The sequence below is a fragment of the Vulpes vulpes genome, chromosome 6 (assembly GCF_048418805.1).
Source record: "Vulpes vulpes isolate BD-2025 chromosome 6, VulVul3, whole genome shotgun sequence".
NCBI lineage: Eukaryota > Metazoa > Chordata > Mammalia > Carnivora > Canidae > Vulpes > Vulpes vulpes.
The window spans coordinates 101968203-101985939 of NC_132785.1; the positions used below are offsets into that span (position 1 = coordinate 101968203).

The following is a 17737-nucleotide window of genomic DNA, read 5'->3' on the forward strand; positions in this document are numbered from 1 at the left end:
ACACCACAGTGAACCAGTTATCTCTGGATGAAAGAATAATCTCATTAGAATTTTTCTTTTTATATGTCTGTTTTTCTAAACTTCCTATACTGAATATGTATTATTTTGAGAGCTGGAAAAGCTCCCTTTTAAAATGCCTGGCATGAGGTAGGGGCTCAGTAAGATTTGGTTACAGAGTAGGTCCTGCCTACTGTGTCAACTCTTGGCCCTACCCAGGCCGGCTGGTAATTCATCACACCGGAATCACACCACCCACACCACATCCCCCCACTTCTGTGCACACAGCTCCCCTCCTGAAGTGCCCTCATCCCTCCTCCGTTTACCCATATTTGCCTGTTCTTGGGTGCCCAAAGACGACCCTCATCAAAGAAAGGTCGCTTCATTCCCCTTAACTCACTCATCCCTCTTCCCCAAACTCCTAAGGGCACCTGATTCTCCAGGGACATGGAACAGCTCTGGTTGAACTGCCCGGTGGGGTCACAGCGTTGACAACTTATCTGCCCTTTACCTTTCAGTGGGTCCAAGTTTGGTATCCCGACTCTATCGTAGGCTCCTTAACGATACCAAGAGGGCCTTCTTTTTATGCCCCACTGTGTCCAAGTAAAGCAGAGAAGTTTTTGCAAGAATCCGCTTGCTTATGTGTCAGTTAAGTGAATGAGGAAGGAGCTGCTCCTCCTGGTGGGAGTAAAAGAGGCAGATTATTATGGAAATGCAGTTACTCACCTGGCTGGGCCCAGGCACCTGGACACCTGGGCGAGGCCGTAATTGGGCCACTTGGTCTGGTCCCAGACACCTTTAAACTCCTACTGCTTGCATAGGATCCAGAAATACCTGAAAACCCAGAGGGTCTAGCTGGTAAATCTAGAAGCAAAATGTTGATGAGCAGGATATTCATGAGGTCTTAGGGTGTCTCCCCACAGAGTGCTTACTAGTAGCAAGGAAAAATGAATAAACACACAGTGAAGAAATTGGATAACACCTTGGCCAACAGCTCAAATGTAACATCACATGTAAGGAGCAAATGGCCACCCAGCGCCTCAGGTTGTAATATGCTGAAAAGGACACAACACCACTCATGGAAACCCCAGCCAGGATCGTTTAACCCAGAGTCTGAACATGAGGCAACGTCAGACCAAATCCAAAGGGAAAAATATTCCTTTTTTTTTTAAAGGGGGAGGAGAAGGCTATATTCTTCAAAAATGTCAATGTCCTAAAAGACAAAGACAGGCTCAGGAATCATTCTAGATGGCAAGGGGACGAAAGGGACACGACAACTAAATGCAGTATGGGATTCCAGACCAGATGGTGTACTGGCAGGGATCATGGGGAGGTCAAAGGGTGGAGCCATAAAGGACATTATTAAGTCAGTTAACAAAACTGGAATACTGCTAGCAGGTTAAAGTATCGTCTCAACGTTCAATTTGCTGAAAGTTATATAAAACGACATTCTTATCCTTAGAAAATCCTCACTGAAGGGTTTACAAATAAAGGGCCATGATGTAGGCAACTTTCTCTTAAACAGTCCAGAAAAAACTTGAGAGAGAGAGAGGGAACATAAATGGGGCCAAATGTCAAAAAGACTGAATCTGGATAGAGTATATGGGTGTTTTGTACTATTCTGTAATAGTATTCTGCAACTTTTCTGTAAGTTTGAAATGACTTCCAAATAAAAAGTTTGGAGGAAAAAACAACAACCAGAGGGGCCCCTTCCACCAGGCAGGGTGTGGGGCAGGGGTGCAGCAGACATACAGGGTGAATCCAGGGAGGACACTGGTCATCACACATCTGTATTGAGCACAAAAAATTCTAGCTTTGCCAAAATAATACACGTGGACATATTTCCTTTCCCAGTTTTGACCTCCCCTGTTCTTAGGTCTCCATCAGGTTACTCTTTCCTCTCCCCATGATCAGCAATCTTCTAGGAGGCCTCCCTATTAATACCAAAGAATAAGACTGATTAACCTTTTGGGTGTATTCTTATTATATGTAGCTAATATTTTCTGGAGATATTTTGAGATCTCTTTTGTCCACAAGGCCATCAGAACTAGTCAGGTTATATTTGTTAAGCCATAGCCTCCTAGGTGTTATATGATATATCCCCCCCCACCCCCCGCGCCAAATTTTGTAGCTAGTCCTATTCATACAGCTTGACTTCAGGCCTTTAGGCCCTATTCCTCCCTTTGGAGATATGCAGACTTCCTAGGGTGTGCACCCCATTTCCCACCCCCCACTGCCCTCACCACCACCTGACTATGAAGTAAACTTCACTCCTACCACAAACACCCTGGGTACAGCCTCCCTCCCCAGGTGCCTTGCCTGTTGCCGTTGGGTGTGGTCACAACACACAGTTGACACAATCTCTTTAAGCAGCCTCCCTGTGGGCTAAAGGGAATCAAGCAAACCATCACATTGTACAAATTCATTTATTAATTCAGAAGTCCTCATATGCATCTTTTATGTGCAGACTACTCAGTGCTAAGGAGGCTAGAGTATGAAAGCTGAAGCACAAGAGTGGGGCGGTTGTTTTTAAAACACTGGAAATATAAAATTTTGGAAATTCTACTGTAACATCAAACACCAGAAAATGAGTAGCAATAGTAACGTACCCTCTCACAGGCTTTTCACTCAAATGAGCCCTTTTAAGTTCATCTCATTATTCATGAATTCATTCCCATCGTCAATAGCCAATTACTCAGAATCTGTGTTGTGCCACCAGGAACATGCAAAGCCCATAGACGCAAAGGCTCCACCTGGACCACAGGAAGCTGCCATTCTCTGTGGCCCTGGATTGCCCAACCAGCCTATACACAGATGCTTAGGGTTCTGGCCATGATGGGGCACCAAAGAAAATTATTTAAAAGGAGAGAAAATTAGAGTCAGAAAGAAGCTCTTGTGGCTTCAGGGAACCAATAAATTTTGCTGTTTCTGAAAACATGACTCTATCTTGTAACTTAGAATTACATTAATTTATGTTTAGTTATTTATAGGACTATAAACTCATCAGTTCTGACAGCCTCTAAAGATCTTAAACCAGCCCAAACAGTAAGTATAGGTTGCAGTCCTGAATGCTGACAAGAGTCAAGCAGGCAACTCAAATTAGTGAAGACTTAAGAGCTATTAAGAAAGCAGGACTAGGGGTGCCTGGGTGGCTCAGGTGGTTAAACGTCCAACTCTAGATTTCTTCGGCTCAGGTCATGACCTCAGGGTGATGAGATAGAGCCCTGCATCGGGCTCCTCACTGAGCATGCAACCAGCCTACTTAAGCTTCTTTCTCCCTCTCCCACTCCTCGCCCACCTTGCATTCTGTCTCTCACAAAAATAAATAAAGCAAGCAGGACTGACAGGACTTGGCAGGGCTTTCTGGGGAGGGGGGTCAGAGGGAGGGAGGATTCAAGGGTGACACCCAGACTTCTGACTTGGGCAACACCATGTCATTCTCTGAGAGAAGAGGATACAGGGACAGGGGAAGAGACAACCCACTACAAGCTGCCTTTCAGATGCTCCAAGTCTGAGCTGCTCACAGACTCTGGACGGAGGGAGGTCTGGGCCACCAGGTGGATAAAGCAATAAAGAGGGGAACCTGCTGGGGAGAAGGGGAGGGGGGTGGTATTGGGACTGGCTGAGGACAGGGCATTGAGCAAGGGCCAAGAAGGCAGGAGGACCCCCAGGAAAGGATCCCATCAGCGAGGAGGGGGCTAGGGAGTGTCAGGGGTCATGGTCAACAGCAGAGGCAAGTCAAATAGGGGCTGGAGGGGGCACCTGGGTGGCTCAGTCAGTTAAGCATCTGCCCTCGGCTCAGGTCACGATCTTAGGGTCCCGGAATCTAGTCCTGCATCGGGCTCCCCACTTGGTGGGGAGTCTGCTTCTCCCTCTGCCTCTCTTCCCTCCAACTCCCTGCTTGTGCTCTCTGTTCTCTCTCTCTAAAATAAATAAAATCTTAAAAAAAAAAAAAAAGATAGGGGCTGGAGAGACTTAGCAGCACAGAGGTCATTGGGGGCCATTCAGTAAGGAGGAGCCCCCACAAGAGGTGACTGAGACAGTGTGTCCTGATGACCCTTGAGGATAACTCTTTTGAGAAGTTTGCCTATGAAGGGATGGAGATAGAAAAGCTGCTGGAGAAGCAGCAATGAGGGGTGTCCTTTCTCCCTGCCATCTTCCCTTTTTCCTAGATAGAGAGACCTAAGGAGGTTTAAATGCTAAGAAAAAAGCCACAGCAAGGGAACACTTAGAGATAGGAAATATGTTGTGGGGTACACATGGATGCTCTGGCTGTGGTGGAGAGCACAGTGAGCCACAATCCCAAATGCCAGCAGGACACATGCGGCATCATAACCCCCTTCAGAGAGAGCCAGGCATCTGAAGTTAAGGTCATGCAAGTAGTGAGGTACTATAGCCCAGACCTGGAACACAGATAGGTCTCCGGTTCCTGGTCCTTGTTCTGGTCCTACTTCCAGGATTCCAGACTAGTAGTTCTCAATGGGGCCACCCTAGGGTTGGAGGGACCCTCTGTCAGCACCATGGTGGACGGGAGTGCTTATAGGTACTTAGAGGTGAGGACCTGGAATTCCCACCATGGTCCACAAACAAATTCTCCCACATGATGTTAGAACATCCCACTGGATATTCACAGAAGTGAAAAGCCCATTTATAATCATCTACATCTAGAACCAAACTCCCTTTCTGAAATAATCACAGAACATTTTGCATGGTTTTAACATATACTGAATTGTCTGGGAATACCTCCATAGTGTAATTCGAGGGGATACTATATTTCATATCCTTTGGAACTTTACCAAGAGTGGTTGATCATCTGGGATAATCACATCAACCTCAGCAGTGCTCTCCTGGTATCGGAGTCACCCCCCCACACACACCTGTATCCTGTGGGTATTTGTGACTTTCATGTTCTCAGTGATTCTATGTACAGGTTCAAGCATCTGACTTCTTCCTTCTGTTTTCTGTGTAGTCGTGCCCAAGCAATTACATACTAGAACACACGATATTGTATTATAAGTAACCTTTCCTTTCTATTTTATGTTACAGTTAGGGCATTATATTGATTTTTTTAAACATGTACATATGTAGGTCATATTACTTAGGAATTTTATTCAGCATAATCAGGAGGCATTACAAATAGTTAGATAAAAAGGGGGCACCATTCCAGATCATGTGCCCCTAGAATCAAGAGAAATTGCAGTGCCAAGGGGAATCAAGGGGTGAACAGGATTAGGAGGGCTTCAAAAGATCAATCCCATGGAAGAAATTCAGTGGTCTGTTATGGATATCAGCATGAGGCTCCTGAATGATGGGTGTACAGACAATGTGGTTCAACCTATGAGGTGTAAGAAAACTATTAAATTGGACACCTTTGGGAAATTTCATCTCCAAGATTAATTTAAATTATACTATATCTCAGCGTTTTCCAGCATAATGATGATAGGTAAAAGACCTCATGTCATCCATAGGGATCAGGGAAATGATAAACGGTCCAATGTCTGGAGGCAAAGATGTGTTTAGAAGAAGTCAAAGAAATAGGTGCCAAGCTTGGTCTGGGGAATATCTTCTTAGTGGATGAGAAGATGAGTAAACAGTATGTAAGAGGATACTTACGGATATTTATGGAAAATGCTATATCGTGAGGAATCACAGACAGGAATAGGGATAGAGAAATGATCTCAGAGGACCTCCACTAGGTTAAAAGGCAGGCCAGAATACTTAGGGCTCAGATTCTGAGAGGATAGTTACTTAATGGCAGGAGAAAGGTGCCCTGAATTTCCATGAGCATGCCCATTACTGCCAAATAGGGACAAAGGGCTGAAAAAAAAACATTTTTTTAAAGGTATCTTTCAATCAAGACAGGACAGCCAACTGATTCATGAGTTCTCTTCAGTCTGGGAGGGAAAGGCCTGGGAAGAAAGGAAGAGAGCAGCCTGCCAGCTTGGAGTGCCAGTGGAAGGTTCAGAACAAGACTTTGGAGGCTGGTTCTTCTACAAACACTTGCAACCTCTGTTTCCTCATCAAAGGATGAATAAAACACAATGGAGGGGTGCCTGGCTGGCTCAGTTGGTAGAGCACACAACTCTTGATCTCAGGGTCATGAGTTCAAGTCCCACATTGGGCATAGAGATTACTTTTTAAAAAAACACAAATAGAACACTTTAGATTCCATTATCATACATTTTTCTATTGTTTTCATGTTTTCCCAGGAGCATCTGTACATACATATATATTTTTTTAATTTTAAAATGTCAGGCAGGGCAGCCCAAGTGGCTCAGCGGTTTAGCACCACCTTCAACCCAGGGTGTGATCCTGGGGTCCAGGGATCAAGTCCCATGTCCCTGCATGGAGCCTGCTTCTCCCTCTGCCTGTGTCTCTGCCTATCTCTCTCTCTCTCTCTCTCTGTGTGTCTCTCATGAATATATAAATAAAATCTTAAAAAAAAGAAAAAAAATCTTAAATAAAATAAAATGTCAGATCAAAGCAGCTGTGGGGTTATCAAGCAGATTGACTCTCACATGAGTAGCTGCATCACTTCCTAGAAGGAAGTAAAGGAACCAGGCTCCCTTGGGCTCCAAAGAAACACCCAGATGTAGGAAATGCCTCCAGGCATTATTTACAAGATGCAGAGCTGATTCAGCCAAGGAGCCAACAGGGCCCCACACGCTGAACTGAACTGCAGAATATCCAGCAGGTAGCTCCCACTCTGAGGACACACCAGTTCATCCCAGAAACAGGGAAGTGGGAAGAGGAAAGCCTTATTGGTTCAGGAGTCATGCAAGGCTAGGGCTAGGTAAGGAAGGTGAGGCAGGAGCGGCACAAACTTTAAGGAGGCGCCACAAATCAAGATAAACAATCTCATAATGCAATATTTCTAAAAAATCAAATTGGTACACGAAGGCATGAGCTGTCATGTTGCAATCAGAGCTGGGATTAGGGCAAGGCCAATGAGGCAAGGGCAATGTGAGGTTCTCTGATATTAGATGCATCCTGCTTAACAAAGGCTAGTCCCACTCGCAATGCCAATGGCACCTCTGTAGACAAATACCACCCAACACCAAAATCCCTTTCTCAAATTCAGAATTTCTTAGATTTTTTAAGAGGTGATGCAGAACACATCCCGTAGATTACATAATCCCCCCCAGCAGGGTCTGAGGCAGCACACTCAATTTAACACATTAACATTTCTGCAGTCAGACCTATGAATAGTCACACTCTGCATAGCAGCTAAGTCTGGATTAGGTTTTGTCATTACGTGAGTTAAAGAAAAGTTTTCGGTTGTAGAATGTTTTGGATTTTGAAATTGCAGATAAAGGTGTGTGGGCCTTAACAGCATTACATTAGATCTCTCAAAGATAAAAGGCTAGCAGATTGGACCTAAACTTTTGTTAAAACTTGGGATACCTGGATGGCTCAGCAGTTGAGCCTCTGCCTTAGGCAGCTCAGGGCGTGATCCTAGTGTCTGGGGATCGAGTCCCACATCCGACTCCCTGTGAGGCGCCTGCTTTCCCTCTGAACTACGTACCTGCCTCCTCTCCCCCCACCCCCCACCGTGTGTGTGTGTGTGTGTGTCTCTCATGAATAAATAAATATAATCTTAAAAAAAAAAACTTATGTGCAAAGGAAAACTGCAAAACCCTCACTAGTGATCACCCAGAAAAAAGTGATTTGTAAAAGTTAGTCAAGTTCAGGGCAGACTTATAGCGGCATTTCCGACCAGTCAGCCAACTAACAGTCAATCTATCTTGTGTGTAAAAACCTTGTGCAGAGTCCTGGGAGGCAGAATATAGGCAAGACACAAGTTCCAGCCCTCAAGAGCTTAGACATTAGTGGAGACAAGAAGATAAACATAAATCCTGGTATACTGAAAACTGAAGGGAGCTAATCCTCACTCGCGCTTTCTAAACGTTGAAATAAATGTTGAAATCGTTACTGGAGGCGAGGCAGGGGGAAGGGTAAATGGGTGATGAGTGCTGGGTGTCGCATGTAAGTGATAAGTCACTAAATTCTACACCTGAAACTAATATTACACTGTATGTTCACTAATGGGCATTTAAGTAAAAACTTGGAGAAAAAAATATTGAAACTAAGGTTTGGATGGGTCTCCGATCTTGCATAAGTTAGCAAACAGGCAGTTAATCACATAGATCAAAATCTGGGTTTGCTAACCGCCCTTCACTGCTCTCTGCAGAAAAGCACATAATAATCGCCAACATAGTAACGAAATTCTAGGAGGAGTAGGAGATCCCAGCCCAAGAGGTTTTGGTCAAAAACACCTTTACAGCAAAGATGAGGTCTGACATTGAAAAGGGACTTTGAACTGGGGAGGCAGAAAAGCAGAGGAGGGCCCTTGGGCAGAGAAACAATATATGGGGCAGGGCGTGTGCCTTGCAGGATCATCAGACAAGGGGATGAGGCTCCTGTAAAGGGCACAGAAGGAACCACAGAAAGCCAATGCATGGAGAGCTTGAACGCCAGCCTGAAGATCCTACAGTTACGTCCTTAAGGCAGCATTTGCCAACCACCTGCTTTCCACCTGATGACTTACAGCCACCCACCACCCTTGTGGACAGAGACAGTGTGGAGTGGGTTAAAAGAGCATGCTCTGGGCTCAGATTCTTTCCATCAGAATCCGGGCTCTGATGCCAACTGTATGACCTTGAACAAGCTGCTCAACCTCTTTTTGCTCAGTTTACTCCTTTGTAGGATGGAAGTCATAAAAGTATCTCCCCCATGAGGGTTAAATGGAAGAGTATGTTTATGGGATTGAAAACAGTACCTGGCATTATGAGTACTCAGCTAAGTGTTAGCCATTGTTAACCTTTACTGAAGTTAAGTTTTTAGTTAAATATATACTGTAGCCTTATCCTGAGCAATAGTATTCATGACATCAGGAGCTTCTTGTGACAGTTATGGTTTTGATAAACATTTATCTGGAGGTTAAATCAAAAGTCCTAACTAAGGCACTGAGGATAACAGGTCTGACACTGCCAAGCCGGTGAGAGGAGCTTCAACGGGATGGCTCTGGAAACTTGATGTCTGACCCTGCAGCTGGGAGGACATCTGACTGGCATCTGACTGGCATCTGACTGGCACAGGACCAGCATCTGCCCCCCACCTGAGGCACCCAAGGTGGGAGACACAGACTGGCCATCTGCTATCAAAGGAGCCAAGGCAGACGGCTGAGTTGCAGGGTCAGCCTGCGTTCCCAGGTTCACTGCACCAAAGGACGCATGTTGTTTCCTCTGGCTAATGGGGCCACATGCAAGAGAAGGCTGGCAGGAGACCAGAACAGGTCTTATCCAAGAGGGCCACTCAGACAGACTGCAGGGCCTTAGCTGGAAGAGACTGGAGGTAAATCACTGGGTTTTAGGGGCTGATGAAAGAACAGTGATCTAAAGTAGAGGATAATTTGCTCTTCTCAAGACAATTGGAAGTGAATGATCCCAAGCAACTGGTAGGGGAGGAGTCTCTGAGAAAGCCATGAACATGGCCACAAGAGAGAATCAGCATCAAATACCTGCTAGGCCCAGGAAGCTGGAAACCTGCAGACAACCGCGCTGGCTAAGTAAGCTGTTTCCTGTCCCTCCCAGTCCCGTGACAAAGGACAGATTAAGTACTGAATTGAGACTATGTTTTGTGACTTAAAGAGACTACAGGACCTTCTACTATCTAAGAATCACCCAAACAGTTATGGGGCCTGCTTTTCATCCCAGGGCAGGGAAAGAATGAATCCCACTGAATAAGTATAAGGGGATAGTGGATGACAAAATTAAATCACTTTATGAGTGCAACCCAATGAGTCTTGTTTCTTTATACTTATTAGAAATGTAGCTACTACAATGAAATGTTTTGTCCCCATGCTAACTAAAATCATCTCTCATACTCCCAGTGGTTTGGTAACCACCCCTGGAAATCACTGGTTTAAGGGCAAGAAGGACTAAAAGGAAAAGTAAGGCAGGCAGCGCCAGAAAAGATTGGTTTGGTGGATTCAGTGGGAATTCACTTGCTCCTCAACCTTGAATACAATGGAATGAAAATCAATGATGTACCGACAGACAACAGAATCCAGGGGTCCTTGGGCAAATCGCTTTGTTCGAAGAGAAACTGAGATGACCCAATCCCATGAACAGAAAAGCTGTACCTCCCTGAGTTCCTAGGCTGAGCCTCCCCAGGGGAGTGAGGGCAGCAAGAGGAGGCATGTTCTCATTAACAGTGGTCTCCAGGAAAGTATCAGCCAAAGTCCCCAGGTCCTGGAGCCCTGGGTGGGCGGGGTGGGGGGGTGGGGTTGAAAACTGGGTTAAACCAAGCCCTGGAGTCTGCTAAATCCAAGTGCAGAATGTAAAACATAAACCAATAAACAACTTCCCTGCTGCCTTCAGTTGGGGACAGTTGGAGGATGAAGGAAGTGAAGTTTAAGTTTTAAGACAAGGTACAAGGGATGCTCCTCGCCAGTTAGGAGATGGTGCTTACAAGGTAAACAGATGCCACCTCTCAGCTGCCTCACTTAAACAAAGGAGGAATGGCCTGATCCCGTTCCCCTTCACAAGAAGGGACTTACTGCCACTCTGACTTTGTCCTTAATTCCCAGTTTGGCTTCTTTCCCCTTCAACCCCACCTCTGTCCTCGCAGCTCTGACTTCCTATAATTCTAGACCAGCTCAATTATTCCCTGAGAAAGGACCAAATCATCCAGACTCTGCTAGGTCAGCCAGCATTATTGCTGGAGGAGATATTACAGAACCTCTCTTTCAATGTTCTCATCTTACATATAAGGAAATGAAAGGCCAAAGCACTCATGTCACATGGCCAGAGTCACTGAGCTAAGGGAACCCAAATCTCGCTGCTCCCCTAGAATGATGCTCCATTATACCCATCACACTAACTCTCAAAGCAGGGTCAGCTTACCTCCCCAGGCCACCACCTCAACCTTCATTCATCTTCCACAAACACCTCAAAATGGCAGAAGTGCCTTAGAGTTAACTTGCCTGGAAAAAATAAGGATGAAAATTATGAGAATCATCTCAATGAACTAGCTGGTCACTTTGAAGGCAGTATTCAGTGGCCACAAATACTTTCTCAGAAGAAAAGGATAGTCCAATGCTTGGTACCCTTTGCAGAGCGTTCCTGGGACCCCAGAGTCAGAATCAGGTCTCTACACCTGGACTATAATAATGAGCAGAAACTAGGTTGGAGGATGAGGTGTAGAGTCAAGAATCTGCAAAGATTAGCCATTATGACTAGAGGCAGTAGAGTGACAGAAAGAAAAGTGCTGCCCAGAGAGTCTGTTCAGTGAGAGAAAAATTTTGGCGTCAAAATGAAATGGGGTTTATGAGATACATTCCTATGCCAAGCAGAAAGTCTGTTCCCCTTATAGTAACTCCCAGGCCATCTGGTCTACTTCCTCAGTGCAGGGTACCAACCTCTCTCTCCTTCCCGAACATTCATTGGGATGTTGTTTTCCAAATAAGAACCTGTACTTCCATCTCCTCTTAACTAGCTGTGTTTCATCCACATCAGCTCTCTTTCTCTTTCTTATATCTTACTAACACTATCTCCACGTTTACCTTCTCCTCAACATCTGTTCCATCCCCTGGCCCAAGGTTATAGAACACAGCCGAATCAAACAGATCTCAGTTCAAATCTCAGGTTGGACACTTGCTAGCCGTGCGACATATGCAGTCACCTTATCTTTCAGAACCTCAGTTTTTCCAGCTTTAAAATGGGGATAATTAATAGCAGCTATCTCATTGCTGTGAGAGAAAGAGAACATATGTCAAGTGCTTAGCCCAATGCCGGGCATACAGGAAGTCTTTAATAAATGGTGGCTGTCACTGTTATCATTGTTATGATCACTGAAGCCAGCCAAAGCCCCATTTGTGGAATTAAGGCTCAGAGGGCTGAAATCAGCTGTCCAAGGTCACACAAGTGAATCAGGGAGGATCCAAGATTTCCTGATTCTGGAGGCCTTTGCCAACCATCGGCTCCTGCAGAAACGATGCCCAATGACCTAGAAATCTGAGTATCTGATCACATCCAAGTACCACAGCTGATGATTTAACGAGTACTCACCATGTGCTAGAAACTGTGCAGGCTGTATGAAAGCTCTAAGGCACCCAATAAGTCAGTGTAAGAAAGTCATCCCCTTGTTCATCGCAGGCAAAAACACAGTCATGAAACAAAAATCTGGAGCTGCTCCTTGTGTCACCCAGTGCTGACAATATTTTTCATCCGCATTTGTTTTAAGAAGAAGCTGAAAGTAAGACCAGTGCCCTGGCTGCCTTATTCATGGCTTTCCAAAGGCTTCTTGGACTGGAAGTGAGAAGAAGGGGGAACCTACAGACTAAAATGGGATCTGGCCAAGGATGGCTATAAAAAAAAAAAAAAAAACGTAGGGTTTGGCAGTAGGCTAAAAATAGGTCCCCACCATTGCTCCAAAGTACAGTGATTATTGTCTATAAGGTGGGCTTCTGGCTGCACCAGGGCCTGCCCTTCCACCGACCATGCCAGCACTGAAACCATGGAGCCCAGGAAGCACATTTTATCTCGAAGCATGAATCACCCCTCAGAGGTCCAGAAAAGAATCCTCTCTTTGTGGCTCTTCAATCTCCTTCTTGGCTGGCATCCCTAGATCCTCAAGGCTGGTATCGAGGCCTTAACGAAAACTCAGGGTGAGTGACCTTTCTGATGGAAACGGACCATTCCAGAAACTCATGTGATGGAGTGCCTCTTAAAAACTGAAAGGAAACAGTGAATGAATGAACCAGCTAGAAAGCATTTATCATTCAAGCCCAACTGCGGAAGCGGTCAGAAATGGCTAATCCAGTGTATTCTGAAGTGGGGCTTCCGAAATAGAAAGGAATGGCAGAAAACGCTCTCAGATTATGCTCCCCCCGACACACACCAATCTATTAGATCTCCCTACATGAGTTTGGGACTTGACAATGCTAGTATTATTTTTTCTTTTAACTATATGCTTCTAAAGGATGGAGCAGCAAGAAGGAGCAATGTGAGACCCAAGTCCTGTCTGTATACTGTTGGCCCTAATTTCAAGGATGCTGTCCCTTCTACAATACCAGTCACATTAGAGCCAAGAGCCCTGAAAGGATATCAAGCCCTCTGTTGGGGAGTCAGCAGAGTGAAGGATAATGGGCAGCTGGCTGTTCAGAAACAGGAACTGGCAATGACTTTCCTTACTCCTCACACTGCCAGACAGGACTGTGACCAACCCCAAAGACAGAAGCACCAACATCAGAGGAGGGTAGAAAGTTACCTTGCAGAACCATCCTTTCAAAGAACAGAGGACCAATACGACTCTGTGACTTCAACCCCACTAAACTTATACATAGGAGAATTGATGTTAAAGTGAATATTGAGGACCCTTAGGAGGAGGAGAATGGGCGCCCACACCTGCAGGATGGGTGTGAGCACAGGGAAGGGAGCAAGCCCTTCTTTTTTTTTTTTTTTTTTTATTTAATTTTTTTTCAAGCCCTTCTTTTTATCTGGGAACAAGACCAGACATATTTAGCTTCCACTCTATCCAGGGATGTGAGTTGCAGAGGTGAAAGCCACTTCCTTTTCCTTAAATCACCACAGCATGGAGCATCCCACAGCGCAAAGCCTGAGGCACATACGCATCTGAAACCAAACACGGGGGTAGCTGAACTCCATGGGTGCATCTTCATTTTATTAGGGACTCTCTAGTATTTGAGTCTCAATCACTGTTAAATCTCAGGAAAGGAACACCTGCTGCATGCAGACATTCACACACGCTACATCCACTGTTGTAACTCTCACTGTGGCTCGGTTTACCTCAAGGGAAACCATAACCAAAAATGCTGCCTCCTAGCCTTTCCCCAGCAATCCGCTTACATTTTACTTTTCTTTTTCTTTCTTTCTTTTTTTTTTTTTAACATTTTACTTTTCAAATAAAAAGCCTCTGATTTCTGCGAGGTGGTGGTAGAGCAAGCGGAAGACCTGGCCAGAAAGGCTGTATTTCTTCCTGACATCCCTTCTGACATTCCCTCCTTAGCCAGGTGTTGCCACAAAGGGAGCTGAGAGTTTGCCAAGTCAGAAATCACCCACACCTTAAAAGGAATGTTCCTGCAATAAAAGAAAAAAAGGGAGAGAGAGAGGAGAGAGAGAAAAGAAAAAGAAAACCCAAATCTTCTTGTCTATAAATTGGGGGTGAGGGGAAGAGGTAGGAGGAAAGTAAAGGGATACAAATTTGAAAATGACCAGGCTGCGAGGGGAGGGGTGGGGTTAGATTTCCCTTCCCTCAAGGACAGCCAGATCTGATAGGGCCTCTGATAAGACCAAACGGCTTCGCTTTACTGCCTGTACCCAGGTCTCGTAACATCAGAGTCCCCAGCATCATCAGAGACCCTTCTCAGAGCTTGGAAGGGGACTGTCACTGATGTCCAGGCTGCAAACTGTCTACCGGGAAAAAACCCTACTTGGAAGGAGCTCTAAGATATCTGTAGAGCTGAGGCAGACAGAAAAACACTTGCAGCCTGTGTGCCGCAGCAAGTGCCTTCTGATTAAACACTACACTTTTAAAAACCAACACTGAACTTTCCCTATCACAAAAGCTGTAATTTAGCCCTTTCCTGCAAAATGACACCTTTCCCTTTAGAAACAATATATAAATCTGATACAAGTGAAATACACATAGTATAAGTTTCCCTAACTCATTTAACATCCTTCAAGGACCCAAGGCTCTTAAATCGCTTTACAAATGTAAAACTTCATGCCTCATTGCTTTAAGAGAGGGAGTTGGGGGAGTATCCTTTTCCCATCTTACTCTCAGTACATCTGAGGAACAGTCCATGGAAAAGCCCTTCTCTCACCACTGGGGGTGGAGAGCTCAGGCCTCCAGACCCTTACTCTCAGCTCTGGGTAAATAGCTTGGGATAAACCCAGTGTGGCTGCTGAGCAATCATCAACTCTACCCATTTAGAGGGGGAAAGGTACCCTATGAGTGAGCTGGTGGTGTTCTCTGGTCTAGCACCTGCACCTGACTTCAGCCACAAGTTTCAGGGTCACAGATCTAGGGCTCAGGGGACTTCATTTTCTCCTGTTACCCCTTACTGGTCCTGGAACCTCCCTTAACTCCGGTGCCTTTGAGTGGCCAAAGTGAACATTACATCAGCTTGTTATCTGGCCTCCAAGGACCTGTTGTCTCCCAGTTACCCATCTCTGACCCCCAAGTAAAAGCCTTGGGGTAGAAGGCCAAACCGCCTCCCAGCCCACTCCTTCATGTCTCCAGAGCAACATGGCCGGACCACTGTATCAGCAGCCCATTCATAGGAGCAGGCAGGCGAGTCACCCAACAGTCCAGCTCCCCCCTACCTTCAGCGCCTTCTGTCTCCACAGGCAAGCAGATGAAGTTCTGCCTTGCAACCAGGGGAAAACCTAACTCTCAAAGGGCTGTCCTTTTTAAGAGGAAGGACGGCAATGGGAAGTCCTGCCACAGAATGGAAGCCAGAGGTCACATGCAAGCCAGCTTGGGGTTGGAGACACCAGCGACCTGCGTCCTGGCCCATTTGTTCTCTATAAAGAAAAACAGTATACTACCCTCAGGGCAAGCCCTTTAGCCCTAACCTTTATTACCCTTCTTCCCGGTTACAGCAGAGATAGAAACCCAGGTGGTCTAAACCAGTCTAAAGGTCAGAGTAACAGGTCATTTGTTACCAGGTGCCGAGAACACATGAGAAATCTGTGAGCAGGGCCCCCAAGGTTACACTGGCAAAGCTCCCTGGGGTCCTGATCTCTTTCTCCAGAGACAATCTGAAGTGGCATCAGTACAACCTACTACTCGAAGCTCTGTACCTGAGGCAACCAAACATCCAAGAGGAGGAAACCTTGGAGAAAGTCCCAGGAAGAAAGGAAAGGGGGTCAGCTTCTGACCAGGCATTGAAAGAGGGAAAAGAAGACACCGGGAAAGAGGCCAATGTCTCCCTGCCCTTGCCATGAACAGGGCTATAATGGTGCCCATCTCAACCCTGCATCTCCCACCGAGGATGGCGAATCGGAGAGGGCAAATGGAGAGCTGGTGGCCGGGGGGCTCCGCCGGGCCCCACGGCACTGAGCTGGAGGAGAGAGAACACACCCCAGATGTGCAGTCTACGATCACCCAGTTTTTCCATGCAAGGCGGCAGGGTCATCTTGGCATGGTTCCATCCCCTTCAGGAAAAGTCCTCGGCCTCAAACTCAGGAGGGTCGGTCTGGGTTTCTCACTCCCAGGTCCTGGCTCCCTCTCCCTAGCTCCCACTTAAACTGGCGCCCCCCTCCGCGCTCCCAAGGCGGCCTCAGAGGTGCTCTCCACCCGGAGGAAGGGGGATATCAACCTTCCGGATGGGAGATCCCCGCTGGCCCCTTCCCCCGCCACCCCGCATCTCCCCGACACCCCTTTGTTTCAGGCGGGGAAAGTTGCCAACGGGCACCCCTTCCCCAACACGCCCCCTTGCGCGCCCATCCCCCGCAGGGATCCAAGCCCGGGCGCACCTTCTCATCTGCGCCTCGCTCTCCAGCCGGGGCAGCCGCTTCGAAACCGAAAGCAAAGAGGAAGAGGGACCCAGCAGCACCCCCAGCCCGGCAGCCCGGCGGTCCCCATCACCGCACCATCCTCGGGCCCCGCCGCGCTCGGCGCTGCCCGCCCCGCGCGGCCGCCTCCACGGGCGGCGAAAAGGCCTCTCCGCCGGCCTCGGGGGCACCTACCGGTGCGCGGCCGAGGCTGCGGGCAGGGGCAGGGCAGGGCCGGCCGGCCGGGTGCAGGTGCGGCGGGGAGCGCCGTCTCCCGGGCTCGCTGCCGCTCCTCCGCCCGCGCCAGGACTCGGGGCGCTCTCCTGCGCCGCCTGCTCCCCGCCCCCACGCCGGAGCTCCGGCTCCCCCCGCGTCGAGTCGCCGGCCGTGCCTCCCCCGCCGCCCGCGCCCGCGCCCCCGCGCCGCGCCTAGTCCCGGGGCCGGTGTGGGCGCCCGCCGCCGCGGCGCGGGGCCCGGGGGGCTGCAGCCGCCGCGGCCCGGGCCGAACCGAGCCCCCCCCCCCCCCCCCGGCTGCGGCGGCGGCGGCGGCACTCACCCATAGTACGGATGCTGTGCGGACTGCACATGCTCGCGTCTGACAGGCGCGCTGCCTCCGGCCCGGCTTAACTCCTTGCTCGCCCGCTCCCCGCTGGGTCCGTGCCCCGCCGCCCCCGCCGCCCCCGCCGCCCCCGCCGCCGCAGCCGGCCGCTCGCCCCGCGCCTGGGAGCGCGCGCCCCCCGCCCGGGCCGTGGCGCAGGTGGCTGCAGTGCAGAGCTGCTCGGCCCTCCCCGCCCCGGCCTGCCCGCCTGCATCTGAGGTGTCCGCAGGAGGCGCCGGGGCCCCCCGCCCCCCGCCCCCCGCCCCCCGGCTTGTAGGAGTTGCGGGGACAGGCGGCATCCTGCAGGTCTCGCGCCTCCGAGGGCCACGGACCACGTGGTGCTGAGGACCCACTATGTGCCAGCATTATGGCCATTCACTGAGTCAGTCCCGCAAGGTCGTTTTTATTGTCCCTGCTGTCAAGACGGAGAAACTGAGGCCTGTGGAAACTAAGGCAAGGCCTGAAGCTACAAGGTGCACAATCTGGTTTATACTGAAAAGATTAAACACAGGATGTTTTTTCTGAGGTTGGTCTAGATTCTTCTATTAGAAGGAAAATAATGGATGCCATCTAGAAAGCCTGGAGATTCTGGAATGTGGATCTTGGGAAATGGGTGAGA

General features: G+C 48.1%; 1 protein-coding gene across 8 annotated transcripts in view; it reads right to left on the reverse strand.

Moving 5' to 3' along the window:
- The window catches only part of TMEM229B (transmembrane protein 229B), a 40749-nt gene extending 23572 nt beyond the window's left edge, over window positions 1–17177 (reverse strand). For 2 of the 8 annotated variants that reach the window (XM_026008441.2, XM_026008442.2), the window contains exons 1-2: window positions 16503–16921; window positions 509–675 (exon numbers count right to left, since the gene is read on the reverse strand). The gene's annotated coding sequence lies outside the window, so the exon portion shown is untranslated. Of the gene's footprint in view, window positions 1–508; window positions 676–10904; window positions 10985–12068; window positions 12857–16502; window positions 16922–17076 lie in introns of those variants that run through there. The other 6 variants (XM_072761777.1, XM_072761778.1, XM_072761779.1 and 3 more) reach the window with 6 other exon arrangements.
- Between the last annotated feature and the right edge of the window lie 560 nt (window positions 17178–17737).